Here is a 19,204-nt window from a genome sequence, read left to right on the forward strand (position 1 = left end):
TTTCTATTCCTAAGCTTATAAGTCATAGTGAAGAAGATATACAGGCTAATAGACCACTGTCCAAAGCAAGAGAGTAGAGAAATTAGCCCATTTACTGTTAATGTGGTGTATTCTACTTTGTGTTTTTATCAGTGCCCAACTGCTTTTCATTGTTCCTTAGTGTCAATCAGTGTGTTGTAGGGCGCGTGAATACTGTGCATTAGTGTAACTTTCCCACTGTTGAATTCCTCAGTGTCTGAGACCCAAACTTAATTTCTGTGTTATGAACTGACTCTTGTAATTAAGGCATAATGTCTCATTTAAATTAATATTAAGGATAACAAGATCCTATTCAGTGTCCTGGGATAAACCATAATGGAAAAGAATATAAAAAAGAATGCATATATATATATATATAATATTAGCATTAATATCTTTTGCAGTAAAAAAGGTGAATGTGACTCTGAATCATTAGCTTGCTGCTAGTCGGCTCCGTGTTTGTTTTCCGTTTGCTATGCTCGTTTACCTGCATATATTACGTTTTATACATCCTTGTGTATTTTCTTTCTGATGATGCCATTTTTATTTTTGGGCACTTGAATAGCAGTCCATTTACATACAGGTGTAAAAAGGATATTTTTAAAGATAATCAGCTTTTTCCAATGGGGATAAGTAGCCAGTTGTAGTTGCTTTCTGTAGCTTAAGTCTTTTGCTTGATTCAATACTTAAATGAAGCATCAGTAAAGCAAAAAAAAACTTTGTTTTCGTACCTATTGCCTTGGGAGTGTTGCAGAATTTAGCAGTTCCCTCAGATGACCATTGTTCCTTTTAAAAAGAAGAAAAGAAATAGTGAGTGGATAGAAGTTATGGTGTGGAAAAGAAAGATTACCTCAAAACTGATGTCAATATGCTCATTGAGTTTGCTTTAAGCTTATTTGTGTAGTGAATTTTAGTGGGTGGTGACAAGTGGTAATGCGTTAAAAATATTAGTATCCTTAACATGCTCCAGAGTGGTTTGGCTATAAATCAGAGACATGGAGAATAGAGGATCAGCGTTAAAGATTAGATAAGTTTCAGTGTGGTTCAGCTGAAGCTGTGAAATAGGTGAGTCATTTATTGTTTTCTGGTCTCAGTTTATAAAATAAGGGGGTTGGACCAACATGATGATTTGGTTCTTCTTGACTCTGTCAGAATCAGTATCACTTCAAAAATGAGGTTTTACTGTCACATGCATTGAGTAGCAGGGTGCATAGAACTAAGGGCTGTGAGGATGTTCCTTATGGTTTTTGAGCGTGGCATTTAATATTTTACAGCAAAGTTTTTAGTTTAACATAATTGAACTTGTACTAGATAGGGTTAATAGGCTAGAACAAAAGGTCGAAGCATAAGGCATTAGGCTTAATTAAGGGAGAGCAGGAGTGGCAGGAGTGTGTGACAGTTAAATGGGTTTCCCACAGACTAATGTCGGTTACAGTGCAACCATGCCTCAACTTAAGTGGGTTATTTTGTGCAAAGGGCAGCAGTGATTAGCAGTTTGACATGCCAGACACTTCTGGCCAATCCCATCTGTTTTAGAGGTTAAAAAAGCACACCTTTATGAGCTGATGGACTGATTTGTGTGCCCGTCTGGTAAAGATTAGAAGTCCAAGGCCAGTGCAGTAAACGTCAGTTATAGAATATTGTACTTTCTTCGTTGGCTCATTGTTTTAACCGTCAACTGTTTTATAATGGGGGAATAACTGCTGTTTATGGCGTTGAATGCAAGATGGGTGGGGGAACGAACAGGTGAGAGAGGAAGAAAACTATGTCCAAGACAGAATTGTCAATTAACATGTTCTGGAGCAAGTGTTTCAAATGGAGATGTGGACTACTCTACATACTCTTCATCTTATGGAGGGTTTCTGGTCTGTTCCTTACCGTTTTTGAGTTACAGTGTCCTTTTTTAGAGTTCTCTAAGTAACCTATCAGTGCAGGATATAATTTTATACTCAGAATTGATGTTTCTTTTTTTAGGTATCTCTTTTTTGGACAAGATGGATCATTTACCTCCATACCATATATATATATATATATGGTTGTATTTCTTTACTTATATAAAGTGTAGTATTTTGTTCACTGACCAAGGGAGAGGTAAGGGAAAAGAAGAGAGAAATGAAAGGGAAACTGTGAGGCTGATACATGCTGTTAACATGAAGTGTGTCCCAACCTAGGCTTGGACGTTTTCCTTCAGTTTTGAGAACTATAAGAGAGCTGCCTTTAAAAGTTCATTTTCAGTTCAAGGTTGTAGCTCATATGAAGACATACAAAGGCTAAAATGTGGTGATAAAAATTGGTTTTAATATAGTCTAATATCCAAGGAAAGGAAAACCTAATTTTATATGTATGAAATAGAACTTTAGATAGATATTATGATCATAATTAGTGAGCTTTAAGAACATGAAGCATTCGGTCTTTTGGATGGGCAGAGGGAAGTGTTTGATAAATAACAAAATGTTGTCCTATTTATCAGAAATTATCATAAGCCTGAGATTTGAAATTAAAAATGTGACCAAGAGCACTGGAAATAATATTTGAAGATGGGGTTGGCCCCAGTATTTTATCCTTATTGAAATATATGAACCATGAATTGTTTGTTACAGATTATGTGTGTGTGTGTGTGTGTGTGTGTGTTAGATCACTTCAGTCATGTCCTACTCTGTGCGACTGTATGGACTGTAGCCCACCAGGCTCCTCTGTCCATGGGATTCTCCAGGCAAGGATACTGGAATGGGTTGCCATGCCCACGTTAAATCCTGAATTATTTTAGAATTAAAATATCTGAAGAAGATATGGTCACTGAAAGTTATATGTGAATCATAATAGTAACTAGTATATTTTAAAATACATGTATGCATTTATTTTTGCTACTAAACTATTCCAAAGTGAACTGGTTTAACTTATAGAGAGAAGTTGAGATATGTTATTTATCATTTTAAAAGGACAAAGTGACAGCAAGGTGTTGGAGTTTGTTTAGGAATATAGTACTTAAAAATGTTTTCATCTTTATGTTCTTTGTGGAGTAACATCAGTTGAAATGATTGGGATCTAATATAGATTTACATGGAAAGAGTCCTGCCCTTTTAGGTAGGGAGAAAAGGTGAAGGGGCATACATTTTATATTATTGCTTCTTCTGTTTTTTTTTTTTTTGGCTTAATCGTTTTTAAATTACAGAGGTTTGGCTTGAGTAGTATAAAAGTGCTTTGGTATAATAGTATTAATACATTAAATGTAAGAGATTTATCTAATTTAATGGACAGTAGCTTCTAAAATGAATCTCCTGGTGATGATATATTAAACCTAAAACAAATATTTGAGGTTCTATATTTGTATTGATAGTACATTTTAAAGGTCTCTAGATCCTAACCTTTTAGTTTCCTTCTGTTTTCTCCAGTAAATTCAAGTGCCAATAACATCTAGTTTGTGTTACAATTTTACTAAAGACATATTTTGTAGGATTAACTTGTTTTTGTCTGTTATGATATTAAATTATAAAGTTTTGAAGAATACACATTGTCCCTTGTAATTTCTGGTAGTCAGTTTCTATCAGCCAGTTTTATTTCTTTACTTTCACTAATGTGGTATTATTGGCTTTGAGATATGTAAAAAGTCTGCTCCTCTAAGCAAATTAGTTGAATATATGCTTGGGTTGTGAAAAATGAAAGCAGAAATGCTTAATATACTTAGCGTTCTGTGTTTGCAGTTCTTGTCCTAAAAATTGTTACAGCTTTATAACCTGACTTTTAGTTGTTAGACATTTTTTTAAAACATTGGAAATAGTAATAGCCCTGTTGCATGTTTTGATCTTTAGTGTTGATAAGGCATAGAATTGTCCTTTGCCTCTGTTCAGGGAGATGGCCTTTAATAAGAGAGCCATAATATCAGATGGATTTAGCAAATACATGTTCTTATTATATTTTGTATGTGTACTTATAAGATCAGTGTGTACAATTATGTATGATACATTTCAGATAGAGATGTTAGAGATGGCTGCACCTGTTGACTGCATTAAGCATTGGGTTGCTCCTAAGGAGGCAGGGAGAAGGCCTCCCCACTGTCTAAGTGCATCACTCCTCCTTGGTAAATGGCGTACATTTTGCTTTTTTGTATTCTGTGACCTTGCAGTCAGTGACTTCAGCCCAGAATAGTTTCAAAGTCATGTAAATGAATGCAATTAAGGTATTGCTTATCATCTTACATAGTTCAGATGGAACTTTATTGGATAGAGAGGTTTGTTTGCTGTATGAGGAAGGTCAAAGTAAGGTTAAATTTTATTACATAAAATGATTTGGTAATGTTTTTATTTAGCTGCTGAAAAAGTAGTGTCCTAATAGGAAATGATAATGCTCTTTTTTGTTTTTAGTCATTAGGCAGTCTCTTCAGTGTTTTTTGTTATTGTTGTTGTTTCTTATTTTTTTTCTCTATTTTAAGGTAATAAGTACTTGTCTCCTAATAAAATTTGGGGAACATATTGCTTTTAGTTATGATTCGAGGTATTTTTGAGTTACACATTAGGTGACATTCCTTGCTGCTGATGGAGGGTAGCTTAGGAGCTGCTGATCTTAGGAGTGTGCTAAAAGAGTGTGCTAAGAGAGTTTGTGTTAATGTTTGTTACCATGCCAGTTGGTGCAGAGTCCCAATTCACTAGGGCAGAAAAGAGCCCTGCCACCCAGTTGGCTGAGTGTTAGTAGGGATTGGGAGAGTATTGACTTAGATGCCAGGAGAGTGTTGCTAAGGCGAACTGAGAAAAGGGAGAAGGAGAGCGTTTGAGAATGGGAATTGAGTATGTGTATGTATGAAGCGTGAAATTTTTTAAAAAGGTGAGTGTTCTCCACTGTGGTTGGCTCATGTAACTACCTGCTTTTGTTGGCTGATCCTATTTTTACTTCAGCATGATGTATTAGTTGATCAAGTCTCTGAGATTCATTGACTCATAAAGCAGACTTTACTCAGCATCAGCTCTGTGCCTTGCACCTTACTAGGTACTGGGGGATACAGAGATGAATGAAAGACTCACAGTCACAGGGGAGTAACAGCAAGCAGGATGCAAAGTGACCCAGAGGCAAGGTGGTTAGAGAGCCTGCTTCCCTAGGATATCACAGAAGCATCACTCAAAGAAATGTGCATGGTTTTAAGGAGACTGAAGGGCACTAATGAAATAATGATGAAAATGCTTTATTTGGGGAGTTTAAGGTTTAGGTTTCTTTCTTTATTTGTAAGCTAAGCTATAATCCTTGAGAACCAGTCATTGACTGTGGGATTATTGTTGTTGTTGTTCAGTTACTCGGTTGTGTCCAACTCTTTTGCAACCCCATGGACTGTAGCTTGCCCAGGACTCAAACCCTCATGTTCTGCATGGCAGGCAGATTCTGTACTGCCAAGAAAACAGGGAAGCCCAGGGGTAGAAATTGAGAATTGTAGAAAATGTGAACCTGACATATATACAGTGGCTAGTGTGAGTGGAGTGAGGAGTCTTAGCGAATGCCCATACTTGTCTTATCATTAACTGGGCTCACTGTCCGTTGGCCTGTCGGTCAATATACAGTTTTCTCAGCCACCGCAGTGTTAAACGGGGGCTATGGGTCTTGCTAGCCTAAAACTTTTTCATACACTCTTTTGTTCTTATAAGTATAAACTGTTCCCCATGTTGATGTCATTCTATATCTAGGATGATTCTGATTCCAAGTTTAGTATTTTTTGTTTCTAATGGTCTGGGCGGGGGGGTGGGGGGTTGGAAATGAGGTATTTCAACTCTTGTGTTAACTACCAAGTAATTCTAATACTTTTCTCCCAGAATCTTTGATCATAATTCCCCTTGGTCATTGACATTTACTTCTTATATATAGTTGAGAATTGATGGAAGAGTCTTTACACAGTGTATAGACAGATAAATAGTATGTTTTGATGTAAGTAATTTTGTAATGCATATTTTTTTTATCAGATGTGATCAATAACCATGCTCAAGGAAAACGTCTATAATTAAGAATACTTTTTACTTGCAATACATCTTTTTTTTGGGGGGAGTCATTTTTTCAGATTTTTTTTCAGTCAGTAGTTAAGATTTAATTGTTAAAGATACTGTTGAAATTCTTTGAGATAAGATGAACTTGAAGTAACATTTCTTTTTATTAATTTTCAGAGAGTGCTTGGATTGTGAGCAATTTAAGAACTCTGTTCTCAGGACCCATTACTTTAATACTGGGGAGAAACACATCCAGAAGGTATGTATTTTGCCTCATTGCTCCACTTTTTAAAATGTAGTTAAGCCTTTTCAGTTATAGGAAAGAAAGAATATTATGCCGTATTTAGTTTATTTTTCTTATGCTTCAGAGATTGTTAACTGAGTTGCTTGACATTTGTAACAGAGGAGAGGGATATATTTCAGTGTTGGTAAATTCTGAATTTTGTGTGAGTACAAGAAATCTGGTTTAGATGGAACCAGTTTTGCCTTTTTTAAACATCTGAGATACTTACATTTTACCTTTTGAGCACAGTACTATTTTAAAGAATGTTTTGATTTGAAAATCAGTTGTAAAAAATTCCCGTTTATCTGAAACGGTGTGAAATATATGTTAAATATTCAGGCAGTCTTAAAGTTCTTTGTGCCTACATAAAGTTCTACCTTCTAGAATAGGGACCAGCTGTCATCTGTATTTCCATCAGTCTTTCATCAGGGTCCATGGAAATAAACAACCAGGTCACCTGACTCCGCCTCTGAACATCCATCTGCTCAGTTCCCTCTGCATTATCGCATGTGTGTAGGTTGGTGCAACATAGTAATTCATCTGCTCCATAGGCCCTGAGTCTCAGGACATGTGATATATTCCTGGGAAGGAAGGATTTTAAGATTGTCAGTTGGTAAACTTACCTGCTTTGTGTTTCTGTCCTTTACAATCCCAAGACCCCATGAGGACATACCAGCCAGTTTTGCTGAGGTCAGTGGTGAACACAGGTCACCTTCAGTCATATCCCAGATTTCCTTGGTGTCCTCCTTCATATCTCCTGTAAGTGTTGTGGTGGTCTTTTAAAAGACTTGGCAGCTGTCTTGCTAGACTAGAAGCTGATAAAGGAAGAATGCGTTAATACATTTAATAAGATAATATATTTGTTAAAGTTGTAGTGATTACATGTGACTATTAACTGAAGATTGGTCAACTTCTAGCGTCAACTTCTTTGAATCCATATGACTATTAACTGGATAGTCTTCATTTATATTCACACGAAATAACACAAAAGTCAGTTTTACAGATTTTCTTATGTGATCACTTGTCAAGCACTATGAGTTTGTAGAATTGGATCAATATAGTCTTTTATATTTCTATAGCACAGTATATTGAACTTTGTAGGTTTAAGGTTATTCACTATTAGCAAAACAACATTTTCTCCCTGTTCCTGTCAGATGGAGAGGGTAAAAGCAAATAGTAAATTTAAATAAACACATTAGAACTGTAAAAGAACTTCTAAGTGAACTCTCAAATACTAAATTTAATTTTTATATATACTTTATCAGTGACAGAGGATATGATCTGAAAGCCTGAATTTTGTGAAATTTAAAGTTATCTTTTTAAATTAAAAGCACATTACATACTTAAAAATATAAACATTCAAATAGTTCATAAGTATTAGTTATAGAGAGGTTTCCTATACTTTTTAAAGCCATTGTAATTTATCCGTTTATGAAAATTCATCAAGTAATTGCAAAATTAAGAGCAGGTTGAATAGAATTGAACTGGTTATTAGCTTTTATTAAAAAGAAATTGCAAAGAAATTTAGTTGCAGGGTTGAACAGAGAAATTCTTATATAAATTTTGAATAGAAATTGCTTTTAAGTCGTTCTTTTGAAAATAACTTATGTCAAACTTTTTTAAAAATAATTTCTTATTTTTTAAAAAAACCCATTTTACTGAAGTCTAACTTCAACTTGGCACTCCTACTTGCTAGTTCAAAGATTTTTGGCAACCCACTCCAGTATTCTTGCCTGGGAAATCCCGTAAACTGAGGAGCCTGGCAGGCAACAGTCCATGGGGTCACAAGAGTTTGACATGAATGACTACACCACCACTGCCACCCTGCATAACTATATCTACCCCAGAAGGTTCGCTGGGATCTGTCCTGGTCAGTACTGCTTCCACCCAACAGAAACTGTCTTTGGCATCTTATACCTTGGATTAGTTTCGTTTGTTTTTGAACTTGATACAATTGGAATCATATAGTGTGAACTCTTTTGTGTCTGACTTTTTTGATTAACATTATGTCTTTGAGTCATCCATGTATATGTCACCCCCCCTCCCCACTGCCCAATCGTGTATATTCCATTGTATGATTATACTATCCTTTATCTCTTCTACTGTAAATGGACGTTGAATATCTTACCAGTTTGGGGCTAAAATAAGGTTACTGTGAACTTTTAAAAATCTTTTGGTAGAAATAAGCATCATTCATTTCTGATCATTTCTGCACAGGGATGGAACTCCTGTGTTACAAAATATATGTGTCTAACTTAATAGTAAATAGATACTTAGAGTGCTTTTAAGGATATTTAGGAACTGTCAATCATTGTATCTTTTACTAATGATAGCTCTTATTATGAAGTGGACTTATTTTTCTCTAGCTTTATGTGAACTCTAAAGTTGTTTTTCTAAGAATTATGAAATTTTCCTATCTGTTAAAATTAAGTAGCCAGTTTTCTAATTCCATTATGTGTTTGGTTCATGAAACTTAACATCTGTCCTAACCCCACTGAAAGCAAGTAAGACAGAACCCTCCTGTACATACTTATAACTAAGGAAATACTGAAATGGATTTTCAAACAAATTGCTCACATCATATAATGAAGCCTTTTACTTTATTGTTGAATTTTTAGTAACCTCTTTGACTATCTAAAATCTTGGATATGTTTAGTAACAAAGTAGTACTTCCACATTTATGATGAATGTTTCTTGTGACCTTTATCTGGGTTTATATTAATCTGCTTGCTGATTAAGTGAAATCATTCACTCTAGAACATAGGTACTTGAGAAATTTTATATTAATCTTTTTCTCAGTCTTTTTTATAGAGCAGAGATGTTCTATTGAACTATAATGTTAGCTCAAATTTTAAATTTTCTAGTGAGTGAAGTGAAGTCGCTCAGTCATGTCCTACTCTTTGTGACCCCATGGACTATAGCCTACCAGGCTCCTTCATCCATGGGATTTTCCAGGCAAGAGTACTGGAGTGGGTTGCCGGTTTCCTTCTCCAGGGTTTCTTCCCAACCCAGGGATCGAACCCAGGTCTCCCGCATTGTAGGCAGACTCTTTACCGTCTGAGCCACCAAGGAAGTCCTAGTAAGGCATATTAAATAAAGTGAAAAGCTGATGAAGTTTGTAAAATATTTTATACTGATATCTACAAAATACTATTTCATTGCTTAATTAGTATAAAATCATGAGATATTTTACATTCTTTTTCTCATGCTAAATTTTTCACATTCAGGGTGTATTTTCACTTTGTATCTCATTGTAGTTCAGACTAGTCAGTTTTAAAGTACTCAGTAGCCACATGTGTCTGGTGAACAGTAAGGTTATAAAGTTACATCTTGGATGTTTTAATAAAGATACTTCTTTAGTTAAATTCATATCTGTTAAAATATACTAAAAATTCAGTGCAAAGATTTCATGCAGATGCTAATTTGGTTATGTTTCTGTAGGTCTCAAACAGCCTGTTTTTCCTTCAGTATAGGAATAAATTACATTTTAAAAATTGAACACGAGATTAATGCAATTAGCCTGCATTTTGGGGTCATTTGTGTGAAAAATGTGTCTTTCAACGGTAAAATCAAAATGTCAGATCCACATTGTCTCTCCTCCTCTAGATTATATGCTAGTAGAATTTTATTTTTTTTTTAAGCATGGCTGTTTTAATTTTAGGGTGATAAATTGACATATGATGTAACTTTACTATCTTCCAAGTAGAATAGTGAAGTGAGTGAAGTTGCTCAGTCGTGTCCGACTCTCTGCGACCTCATGGACTGTAGCCTACCAGGCTCCTTCGTCCATGGGATTTTCCAGGCAAGAGTACTGGACTGGGTTGCCATTTCCTTCTCCAGTAGAGCAACTCAGAAAAGGTTGTATGCATATAAATGTATCTATGACTTTTTATTAATTAGGATATTCAAAGAATACCTAAATTTTGAGGGTTAATGTTTATTCATGAATATATTTGCCAAGTGAGATGACGCGAGATCTGTAAGCTGTCTTACTTGAACTTGGGTCAGATTTTGCTACCACTTTGGTTTGTTTTAAATTTTTTAGTGTTCAGAATTTGGAATGTGAATAAAGAAATACTAATTTATGACAGTGGTCATTTGTGGAAGGCTGTCATAAGTAGTAAAGCTTATTAAGCAATACTTTCCATAATTGCATGTGTTAACAGTTATTTTGGGTTCTTAATATAAGGGGGGTGTGTGTGTGTGTGTGTGTGTGTGTATGTGGTTCCTGATAGTGGCAATATTTCACAAATGTATACTCACCTCCAAACTCATCATTAAATATGTACAGCTTTTTCTAGCTAAATCTTTTCTCAATAAAGTGGTTTAAGAGAATGCTGGATGTCTAGAAGGAGCTCATAAGTATTTATAAGTGTTTGTTGACTAAATAGTTATTGAATGTGTATTTTTCACTCCCCAAATTTTGCCTTATGGACTTTCTGAGGCAGGGAGTATTTGAAGGAAGAGAAAACAAAATCTTCAATTATATTTGTAATAATACATTTGATAATTTGAATTAGTTAAAAGTAGTTTATCAAACTGATATGTATATCTCAATTAAGAGTAATATGTAGATATGAAGTTTTCTAAAAATAGAGTGTAAGTATTATGATCAGGTCTTTCATCTTTTGAGTATACAAACATGCATTTTTCCATTTTGTTATAAAATAATGGTAATCAGCTTAAGAAGTACGTCTATAAGAGATACCTTGTGTTTCTGTAAAATATAGAGATTCATTGTGTTTTAAAATTACTATGAATCAGGCAGACCTTGATGATTTTTAAGAAGTAATTTCTATATGGTGAATTAAAGGTTGTCTTTCCATCTTATATAGATATTTTCTTAATGTAGTTTTGGAAAGTTTCAGTTTTAGGTCATCTGTAATAAAGTGATCAAAGACTTAGAGTACTGAGGAATGGTATTTGTTACTCTAGAATACATTCAAAGGAGGTGGTCTAAGTGTTTATTCCATTTTAGCGTTGGTAGCTTTTATGAGATGAGTTAAGCAGTCTTTCCTGCAAGTCTATTTGCAAGCTTTGAGTTTTATATTATGCCTTTATATATTCAGCACATTATAACTGGTGACCATATATACAAGTATTTCTGTAATCATTTTCATTAGAATAGAAAGAATTATGAGATTTGATTTCTTACTTTTTCCACTGCCATCTGCTAAATCAAGCTTTAGTATTTCATGATTGTTATACAGTTACTGTAGTAGCTTCCTAACCACTCTTTTACCTTTTAGTGTTTATTATCTAATATGTTCTCCACACTACAGCACAATAAAACTTTCTGAAGAGATAATCATTACCCTGAACACAAAGACCTTTGCCCACAAGATTAAGGCCGGGCTCTACTTCTGCCTGGTCCTGCATCGTATTCCATTTGCCTCATCCTTGAGCATGTTAACTGCACACTTCTTATACTGCCACGGTTGTGGCTGTCTTCATCTTACTTGTGTTGTGATCTCTCTATCTCTCTAGTTCTTTTTCTACAAAAACGCTGTGCTTCCTGTGATTCATATGATCACCCTAGAGAAAGGAACAAGCGCCCTCTTCCACTCTCTCTCAGGAGTTGATGAGTACCATTCACACAGCATTATTTTATTGATCTTTTCAGTGAGATTGTAAACTTCTAAAGGGAAGGGACCATTTCTTTTGTAAATTTGGGATATACAAAGCACCTAGCTTGATGCCTCCCATATGCAGGGTAGTAAGTTAAAGTGTTGATGAAAAAACAACTTCAGGGTGTATATACCCTGGAGCTTTAAAAACAATCAAAGGATTTAAAAATTCATCCTGCATTATATTATGTAAGTTATTTAAACTTATTGTGCAGTAGTTTTTGCATGCGGTTTGTGTGAAGATGAAATGATAGCGTGTGTGTCAGAAACCTGTCGGTTCCAGAGCTTGACGCAAGTGTTTGTGATAGTCCCCACACTGAATTTTGTTGAGCATGTAAATTTCTTTGTCTTAATGTGAAGCATATAGAATGTTGTTCAATATTCTTTACCTGAATGACAGCAAGGTTGATTTAATGTTAGCTGATTGTGTATTCTAAGTTTCTTTACTGTTCACCTGAAACAAGAATGAAAATACAGATGCCTTTGGTGAAAGTAATGAATTACCTTTTTAGAATGATTAGTTTCAAAGATGAATGAATTTAAAAATCTTGTTAACTTTACAAAATTGATCCTTAATTCCTCATATTGAATTACATTAGGGTTAAATACAGTTTTTTTAAGGACATCTTTGCACAGATTTCCATAAATTTCTTAAAGGTGACCCCATCTGTGTCAGTTCTCTTTCCTAGAAGTATTTAAGACTAAACAGCTTACCTGGCTAGTGCAGGTTTTTAATAGGACTGAATTTGGGGAAAGTTTTTTCCTTTGTGATATAGTTCTAGTGCTAAGAGAAGTATTTTGGAATAGCACAAGTTTCTGCCTTTCAGAGATCTTTTACCCCTCAAAAGCAAAATCTGAGTGTTATGTATACATTGATAATAGCTATAAATTAGTTTAAAGAAAGAGAGAGATCGACATTCAAGGGGAAATGAATTTTCATGGGACCAGCATCCTAAACCACGAATGCTGTCATCACAGTGTTTTCCAGGTGGTGCTCGTGGTAAAGAACCCACCTGCCAACACAAGAGATGTAAGAGATGCAGGTTCAGTTCCTGAGTAGGAAGATCCCCTGGAAAAGGCAATGGCTACCCACTCCAGTATTTTTGCCTGAAGAATCCCATGGACAGCGGAGCCTGGTGGGCTGCAGTCCCTAGGATCACAAAGAGTCAGACATGACTGAGGTGACTTAGCACACACACAGGCACTGTCATCACACATAGAATAGGCCCTGAAAATGTGGACCCATTATGGTCTTCTTATTTAAATGCTCAGATACTGGTGACACAAAGTAGTGACAGAGACTGTATTAGTAAGAAGAGGGAATGATTGTGGTCTCTAAGTCTTCCTTGTTGTTTAGCCACTCAGTTGTGTCCAACTCTTTTGCCACCCTATGGACTGTAGCCTACCAGGCTCCTCTGTCCATGGGATTTCCCAAGCAAGAATACTGGAGTGGATTGCCATTTCCTCTTCCAGGGGATCTTCCTGACCCAGGTATCGAACCTGTGTCTCTTGCATTGGCAGATGGATTCTTTACCACTGAGCCACCTAGGAAGCCCAAGTCTTCTTATTCATAACAAACTATATGCAGCTGAATAACATTCTTTCGGCAACTAAATAGGCTTGGGAGGTTAACTTTATAGGCTGCCCAGGTGTATTTAGGCAGTCAGTATAGAGGGCCCTTACTTTGTTACCTAGGGTATAAAGTTTAGAAAATATTAAGCATTTTCTACTTATATTACAGACAAAAATTCTTAAAGACAGTCTGTATCTATTCTAATAGAAATGGATATAACCTGAGAGAGAAAATTACTAAAGTTGTATTGACAAGTATATTCAAAATATGTGCATGGAGTTATTGTATTAATGCTGAGTTCTTGCTAACTTGCCATTTTCATGGTAATTTCAGGAAGTAAGAAATGGATAACATTTTTGTTTTATTTAAGTACTCCCATGAGTTTCTGTTAAGGGTGAAAATGTCATTACAGTATTTGTTAGAAAGTCACATACACTTTAACGCTAGTCTGATGAGCACAGAATATTATTGTTATATTTTTGCTTAAGTCTTCTATAATAGCATAGCTTCTCTTCCTCTTGGTTATGTTAATGAAAGATGCAGATTATCATGCTATTTTCCATTAGAAAAAGTCTGAAATGAATATATATGAACTATTTAAAACATTCAACTTTCAAGATTTAGACTTTTTTTTCCTGACAGCCTTATCACATAATCACCAGTCACTAGCTTATAAGCTTGTATTTTAAAAGAAAACATCTATAAGGGATAGGATTCCCATTTTCTCATTGGAGGAGGCACAAGTAGTTTGTTTTCTTTCTTGGTTTTACAAACAAAATAATTAACCCAAGGGATATATTTCTCTGTTACCTCTAATGCAGACAGTTAAAGAATAGCCACCATCATGGCCACAGTTCAATACGTGATGAGGAAAATGCTTGTCTGAGAACCATAAGATTTATATTTGACCCATAGCTCTCCACGCAGATTGTTAGCAAATTGCTTAACCTGAGTCTCAGTTTTCTGACCTGGAGGAAACAGCTACCCATTCCAGCATACTGACCTGGAGAATTCCATGGACTGTATAATCTGTGGGGTTGCAAAGAGTCAGACACGACTGAGCCACTTCCATTTCACTTCAAAATGGGGATACAATCTACATCACAGGAATATTCCACAAGTATTGATAAATGAGGCAATAAAGTTTCCTGTCACAAGTGTAACATTCTAGAAAGAGAATGTGACAATGTTGTTAATTCTATATTTTTCAAAAGAAATAAGTTTACAGATAAGCACTGTTTACTCAGTAGAACACCCTTCTAAATTAGAACTTTTTCTTCCACACATGATACATTTTTCTTTTTGTTGTTGTTGTTTCTCCTCTACTTTAAGAATGTTTGTAAACTCTGGTCATACTTTTGAATGCCTTTCAAATTTGAACCAGTTAATATCTGCCACCTACTGACCCAATTCTCTCCACTTCCTCTAATCCGGCCCTCTGCAATACACAGTTGCTTGCTTTTGCTGGGTGATTAAACTGGCCTTAATTTGATTTTTCCAAAGATCTGGATTAATATAGGGTTAGAAAGAGCAGCTTCTAAATGCGTCTAACCTATAAAGCAAGGTGCGTAGCAATCAGTAATAATTTTTCCCTCTAGAGAACAATTAGTAAAACCCCACGTGGACTTACTTTTTCTTTAATTGTCTAGCATTTATAGTTTTAAAAGTGATTTCCGTTCACACATTCAGGTTTAAAAAGCACTTTTTTTTTAGTAAGTGTGAGTTTGTGAAGTGACTCACCACACATGTAGGTACTTCAAAATGCATGCCTTTAACTACTATTTGAATTTTTAGAGATTTGTACTTTTGCTGACTGCAAGAAAATACAAGGCCTAGTGCCAGTTCTTACTGGGTCAAGATTTTATTTTAAAGTACCAACATTTCCTCAGCTTTTTTGATACTTAAAAAGTCATACAGATTTTCCTGCAAAAAGTTTTAACAGGCTTTATTCCAGTAAGAAAAATTCAGGATGCTTATGCTGTGGTAGTAACCAAAACTGTGTACAGTGACTCTTCAAAAAGACAGGAGTTGTAGTGCCAACCGCCTACCTCCATTCATTTGAAAATTTGAATATGACTTTTGATTCCCTCCAAACTTAACTACTAATAGCCCACAGTTGACCAGAAGCCTTACTGCCAAAATAGCTAATTAACATATATTTTGTACATTATATGTATTATATACTGTATTCTTACAATAAAGTAAGCTAGGGGAAGAACATGTTATTAAAAAAATCATAAGGAAGAGAAAGTGCATAAATCTGTGCTATATTCATCCATATGGTATGTTTACATCATTTCTTAAGTTGAATTGTCTGTCTACGTCAGTATTGTCTTGTATGACGTAAAAAGCTATAGATGTTATGTGCATTAACACTAGACATCAGGCATGAAAAGATAATGAGAAAAATTCATATTTACTTACAGGTATAACAATTCAGGTATTGATAACAAAGACCAGTATGGTTGCTTTATGGTATCCTCATGTAATCAATACAGTTATTTCGCAGTAGCCCAACCTATACACTAATGAATGAATCATTATACAATTTTTATGGCATTCTCTATTAGGTTTATGTTTGTGGGCATACTATATAGTAATATAATTCTCTGAAAGCAAAGTTGTAAGAAGTGTTAAAACTAACACATCATTAATTTTATTTTAAATATCCCTCACCTTATGCTTATCCTGATATTAGGATAGACTGGTATCATTTTATGCATTCATGACGTACTTTTTTCTTATTTTTTTGACATTTCTAGTCTATGTGCTTTGTCTGAAGCTGTTTCAAATTATAAAATCTCCAAACATTTTCCAATATATTTACTGAAAAAAAAAATCCATATATAAGTGGACCCACATGAACTGTGGTGTTGGAGAAGACTCTTGAGAGTCCCTTGGACTGCAAGGAGATCCAACCAGTCCATTCTGAAGGAGATCAGCCCTGGGATTTCTTTGGAAGGAATGATGCTAAAGCTGAAACTCCAGTACTCGGGCCACCTGATGTGAAGAGCTGACTCATTGGAAAAGATGCTGGGAGGGATTGGGGGCAGGAGGAGAAGGGACGACAGAGGATAAGATGGCTGGATGGCATCACTGACTCGATGGACGTGAGTCTGAGTGAACTCTGGGAGTTGGTGATGGACAGGGAGGCCTGGCGTGCTGCGATTCATGGGGTCGCAAAGAGTCGGACACGACTGAGCGACTGAACTGAACTGAACGTAGGGTCAACTGTGTTTGGTGAATTTGTTAATAAAAATTGCCAAAAGCTAGACTACTCTATGGAGAAGGAAATGGTAACCCACTCCAGTACTCTTGCCTGGAAAGTCCTACGGACGGAGGAGCCTGGTAGGCTACAGTCCACGGGGTCGCAAAGAGTCGGACACGACTGAGCGACTTCACTTTCTTTTCACCCTGCATATATGGAGAAGGAAATGGCAGTCCACTCCAGTATCCTTGCCTGGAGAATTCCATGGACAGTGAAGCCTGGCAGGTTATAGTCCGTGGGGTCGCAAAGAATCAGACATGACTGAGTGACTAACACACAACACACAGACTACTCTAGAAATATATTTTTGTTTAAAGAGGCTAGTGGAGGCAGTAAGAACTAGTGTATATATGTGTGTGTATTCAGCATAGCTCTGGGTGCAGAAAATTTGGTCATTTAAAAAATTTTCAAGAAATGATCACACTAATTGACCAAGGAAATTACTTTGACCTTGTGGAGACTTAATGGGTAGTGGTTTGTGGAATGTATTATAGCAGCACACTGACCTGAATCTGAATCATGGTGCACCCTTACCCGTTGTGTGACTTTGGGCAACTCACTCCACAGCTCTGAGTTCCAGTTCCTCCATCTGTAAAAGTTGTTGTTGTTCAGTTGTGTGTTTGACTCTTTGTGACCCCATGGACTGCAGCACGCCAGGTTTCTCTGTCCTTCACTGTTTCCTGGAGTTTGTTCAAATTCATGTCCATTGAGTCAGTGATGCCATCCAATCATCTCATCCTCTGTCACCCTCTTCTCCTCCTGCCCTCAGTCTTTCCCAGCATCAGGGTCTTTTCCAGTGAGTCAGCTCTTCGCATCAGGTGGCCAAAGGATTGGAACTTCAGCATCAGTCCTTCCAATGAATATTCAGGACTGAATTCCTTTACAATTGGTTTGTTTGATCTTCTTGCAGTCCAAGGGACTTCGAAAAGTCTTCTCTAACACCACAGTGCAAAAGCATCAGTCCTTTGGTGCTCAGCCTTCTTTATGGTCCAACTCTCACATCTACACATGACTACTGGAAAAACCGTAGCTTTGACTAGATGGACCTTTGTTGGCAAAGTAATGTCTCTGCTTTTTAATAAGCTGTCTAGGTTGGTCATAGCTTTTCTTCCAAGGAGCAAGTATCTTTTAATTTCATGGTTGTAGTCACTGTCCCCAGTAATTCTGGAATCCAAGGAAAGAAAGTGTGTCACTTGTTTCCATTGTTTCCCTGTCTATTTGCCATGAAGTGATGGGACCAGATACCATGATCTTCATTTTTTGAATGTTGAGTTTTAAGCTGGCTTTTTCATTCTCCTTTCATTTTCATCAAGAGGCTCTTGAGTTCCTCTTCACTTTCCGCCATAAGGGAGGTGTCATCTGCATATGTGAGGTTATTGATATTTCTCCTGGAAATCTTGATTCCCACTTGTGATTCATCCAGCCTGCCATTTCTCATGATGTACTCTGCATTTAAGTTAAACATGCAGTTGACAACATGGTCATACGTTTATTTTCAATTCTTAGTTAAGAACAAAAACACTATTTATACAATTATTCTGATGAGAAAATATAACTCTCATTAGAGATCTTATTTATTGTCATATGACATACTCTCTAGGCATGCAGCATAAAAAAGAGGGGAAACACCTGACATCCATTTTCACTTTAGTTTGACTTGACACATTTCAGGAAACTGAATATTTGAAAAATGTTTCTGTATTGATTAAGATATAAGTAATAGAATACTTTATTAAAATAGCTTAAATAATCAGTAGATCATCTCACCCAACAGGAAGTTTGGAGTACTGGTGTTTAATTGTCATGATGATGTTATCAAGGACCCACAAGGTATTTTCCATATTTCTTCTCTACCATCGTCAGTGTTTTGACAATGTCACTCTTCATGGTTCCAAGAGAGCTGTTTTTCCATGCTAGTTTTTTTTTTAGGTGGTGGAAAAACCTTTTCTAGTAAACTTCATTGGTCATAATTGCATCATATGCCTGTGCATACACCCCTTTTTGGCAGAATAAACATTGCTTGTCTTAAGCAGCTTGACCTAATCAATATTCACCTTCTAAGAATAAAAAGGTGAGCGTTTGCCAGCAAGTAAGAAACGAGGAGGTATGTCTTTGAGAAGGTTGCCTCAGGTCTGTCACAGCTAGGGAATGTCACAATTTTAGTAATTGCTCCAAATTTTCATAGGAGATTGTGAAATATAGGGCACTCATGACTTGATTCATTCAATACATTTACTTTTAAATGCCTGTTGTGTTCCGTTTCTTGGCCCTGAGTGTAGAGAAGTGAACAAAAGGGAAAAAAAATCGCTGCCCCCTTGGAGCTTATGATGAAATAGACAAAAATATAAAGCAATTTAATTCATGCTATCTTATGATCAAATGATAGATAAAAATTATAGTAGAGAAGGGAGCATGGAAAGTCTGGGATGGGGTGTGCGTGAAGTTGCAGATTTTGTCCAGGGAAGGTCTCTCACT

The 19,204-nt window shown here is 36.0% G+C and overlaps 1 protein-coding gene across 4 annotated transcripts in view; it reads left to right on the forward strand.

Annotated features, from left to right (window-relative positions):
* Positions 1-19,204, forward strand: part of NRIP1 (nuclear receptor interacting protein 1) — a 107,392-nt gene that overhangs the window by 16,596 nt on the left and 71,592 nt on the right. For 2 of the 4 annotated variants that reach the window (XM_070367648.1, XM_070367654.1), the window contains exon 2: positions 6,156-6,237. The gene's annotated coding sequence lies outside the window, so the exon portion shown is untranslated. Of the gene's footprint in view, positions 1-6,155; positions 6,238-6,679; positions 6,779-6,917; positions 7,021-18,503; positions 18,560-19,204 lie in introns of those variants that run through there. The other 2 variants (XM_070367634.1, XM_070367644.1) reach the window with 2 other exon arrangements.

The sequence above is a fragment of the Bos mutus genome, chromosome 1, assembly GCF_027580195.1.
Source record: "Bos mutus isolate GX-2022 chromosome 1, NWIPB_WYAK_1.1, whole genome shotgun sequence".
Taxonomy (NCBI): Eukaryota; Metazoa; Chordata; class Mammalia; order Artiodactyla; family Bovidae; genus Bos; species Bos mutus.